At 31.2% G+C, this 4,353-nt stretch overlaps 1 protein-coding gene across 5 annotated transcripts in view; it reads right to left on the bottom strand.

The window, feature by feature from the left end:
- The window catches only part of LOC106867583 (zinc finger homeobox protein 3), a 502,463-nt gene that overhangs the window by 317,874 nt on the left and 180,236 nt on the right, over positions 1-4,353 (bottom strand). The window lies entirely within an intron of this gene.

Genomic DNA, 4,353 nt, shown 5'->3' with positions numbered 1-4,353 from the left:
ACACACACACACACACACACACACACACACACACACACACACACACACACACACACACACACATATACACACTCACACACACAAACACATACAAACAGAGAGGCAGCTAGCACGACCACACACAAACCAAATACAAGCAGATGTAGGAAAATACATATGTAGATTATATGATGCACACACGCATATACAACAGAATGTTTTTTTCTGTTAGATGTCTCCATGCATTTATATGCATTCGTTAATGCATGTCATATTTATATACACATGTATATGTGTGTGTGTATGTGTGTGTGTGCATGTGTTTGGGTGTATGTGTGTGTTGTGTGTATAAGTCTGCATAATTCCATCTTCAAATATGTGTGTATACGTATGTACATCTGTATATATATGTACATCTATGTATATAAATATATATATATATATATATATATACATAGATGTACATATATATATATATATATATATATATATATATATATATATATATATATATATATATATATATATATATATAAATGTAAATGTATGTATGCATAAATGAATACATATAAATATACACATTCATGTACACACAAACAAATACAGACATAGAACTTATATATGTACATGTATATAAATGTATGTCTGTATGTATGGACATTTATGCATATATATTTGTACACGAAACACATGTATATCAATATGCAAATATAAAAATTCATGTTTTATAAATACATACATACATTTGTGTGTTTGTGTGTGTGTGCATACATACATACATGAACATATATGCATATAACATTTTCTTGGTAAGCAATTGTGATGAAATTAATAGGAATACAGTAACGCGAATGATTTACAAAGGCTCAAGAACTCATCACACGCATTGTGTGTATGTGTATGTGTGAGTGTGTGTGCGTGTATATATAAATTTATATATAGTTATAGATAGATAGATAGATACATACATACATACATACATACATACATACATACATATATACATGCACTCAAAAACATACGAATATATATCTATATATCTATATCTATGTGTTTTGTGTGTGTGTATGTATGAATGCATACAAATACATATATATATATATATATATATATATATATATATATATATATATATATATTCATGTACATTTACGCCTCTGAAAGTTACACTTCCGCGAATGCGTGCAAGCATAAATACATAGATATGTATGTTTGTATGTATGTAATCTATGTATATATATATATATACATATATACATATATATATATATATATACATATATATATATATATACATATATATATATATACATATATATATATATACATATATATATATATATATATACATATATATACATATATATATATATACCCAAACACACACGCACACACTCTCTCACTCACACATATTTACACACACACACAGACATACCTATCTCTACATGAGTGTGTGCATGTTCGTGTAACGGTATGCACATACCCACAGTTACGTATATATATATATACATATATATATACCCACACACACATGTATATTCAAATAGCACCACACTCGAACATACCATCGCACACACAGCCCATGATCTATATATATATATATATATATATATATATATTTGCATACACACACACACACACACACATAATCATATATATATATATATATATATATATATATGATAAATGTGTATGCGTATGTAATTAAATGAATGACAGGCACGTGGTTGTTGTGCGGAGATTCATCTACGTTGTTATATCTACCAAATAAATATACATCCATCGCCTTTCAAAGTACTTACAGGCGCGTATGAACTCGTGCGTGTGTGCATTTTGCGTGTGTGCTCGCGTTCGCTTGTGTCTGTGTGTCTGTCTCTCCGTTTTGCTATACGTGTGGTCGTTGAGGTACATGACGTGTATATCAGGGACACACACACACACACACACACACACACACACAGAAACACAAGCACACACACGTACACACACAGAGTCAGCCAGGGCTACACGCTCACATACATACACACACGTACGTACACACACGCATACAAAATAAACAGAAACTATAGGATTGTCATGATTATATAGATAAAGAGATAGTCAAACACAGATATAGACAGGATAGATAGATAGATAGATAGATAGATAGATAGATAGATAGAGAGAGAGAGAGAGAGAGAGAGAGAGAGAGAGAGAGAAAGTGAGTGAGAGAGAGATAGGTAATATAAACGTCCAGGAAATTCCGACACCCTGTGCTTGACAGTTGTACTAGACATACACATTGTTTTAGTTATATATATATATATACACACACACACACATGTGTGTCTATTTATATCATATATTATATGTATATAAATGCATGTATTGCATATATATGTATATGTGTGTGCGTGTGTCTAGCTATGTCTATGTATGTGTGTGTGTGCATATATATATATATATATATATATATATATATATATATATATATATATATATATATATGTATAAATACACGCAAATATATTTGTATGTACAATTTCTTGAAGATAGTTAAATTGAGATAAATATATAAACTGGTATATATATATAAATAATACATATGTATATATATATCTATCTATATATATATATATATGTATGTATATATATGTTTATATATATATGTACTTATATATATATGTATGTATATATGTATATATATATTTGTATGTATACATGTGTGTATGCATGAATGTGTGTGTGTGTGTATGTGTGTTAAACAGCTTTACGCCAAAAGCGCCTCAAGGCACACGCAAACACGTATACAGAGAAAGCAAAAAAAAAAAATGCAGCTCCAAGCAACAACAACAACAACAACAATAATTTTAAAAAGAAGCAACAAAAAGAAATTATAAAAACAAACACATGAACAGCAAAATCTATAAATAAGAGCGTGGTAGGAAATCTGAGGTGTACACAAACACGTCCGTGCGGATTCATACTGCAAAAAACACACACTCACATACACACACACACCACGTACGCACGCACATATACACATGTGTACATATATACATGGTACAGAATCCATATCTATAATTATAGACGGATTGCTAGATAAACAGATTTCGATGTAGATATATATATATATATATATATATATATATATATATATATATATATATATATATATATATATATGTCTATAGAGGTTCAAAGTAATATGTACGGAAATATATAATACGTACAAGTGTATATGGTTACGTATATCTATCTATCTATCTATATATATATGTGTGTGTGTGTATACATGTTTATATTTACATGGCGTTCTCAACGGGCTGGCAATATACATCACATGGACCAGACACCCAAATGCATACATACACACACATGCATGCGCACACACACACAGATGTACGCACGTACAACAAAGACAACACACACCTACACAAACACAACATAACACTCACGCAACACACACGTATACACACACTCACCTATATATATATATATATATATATATATATGTATGTATGTATGTATATAGGTATATAAATATATGTATATATATATATATATATATCTGTGGACGAGGTCTACATATAAAACAACAGCTAAGCATAAGAGTAAGTGCGAGCTATAGTGTGAGCAAACGGCATTAACACATGAAGAAGACAGAACAGCAAGCAGCATAAAGCAATATATCAATGTAACTTGCCTCATCAACACGACCAAAATACCGAATGAGACGAACAAAAAACAACAAAAAGACTGCACACACACACACACGCCTGTGCATATATATATAGATATATATATACACAAACACACAGACACACATTATTATTATAGGCGCGCACTTTCATACGCGCTTTATAACAAACACGAGCACACGGACACAAACAACACGCAAGGCACAGCACCGTCACCGCCACCTTGTACACACACACATACACACACACACACATATATATATAATTACGCGCGTGCGCATACATACACATAAGTATATATGCATACGCTCTTAATTTACATACATTCGTACGTTTGCATTCAGAAATAAATATACGTATAGACATACATATGTAAAATTGAAAATTGGAACACACACACATATACATACATACATACATACATACATACATACATACATACGTACGTACGTACACACATACATACATGTATTTAGAATCACACGCAGATAATAACTAGAACGTTATTAAACAGACACACGCACATACATACACAGTAGCTCATTAGAAGATGTCTTGCGAAAGAAGTGGAGGAAAGTTGAGAAGATGCAGTCAGATTGGTTGATCGTTTAAAAGGCAGATATTGAGTGGTGGAGGTGGCGGTGGTGGTGGTGGTTGAAGAGGTTATATTGGCGATGTTCATAGTGACTATGAT

The sequence above is a fragment of the Octopus bimaculoides genome, chromosome 17 (genome assembly GCF_001194135.2).
Source record: "Octopus bimaculoides isolate UCB-OBI-ISO-001 chromosome 17, ASM119413v2, whole genome shotgun sequence".
Taxonomy (NCBI): Eukaryota; Metazoa; Mollusca; class Cephalopoda; order Octopoda; family Octopodidae; genus Octopus; species Octopus bimaculoides.
The sequence above is the reverse complement of the archived record's forward strand: the minus strand, read 5'-3'. Positions and strand labels throughout refer to the sequence as shown.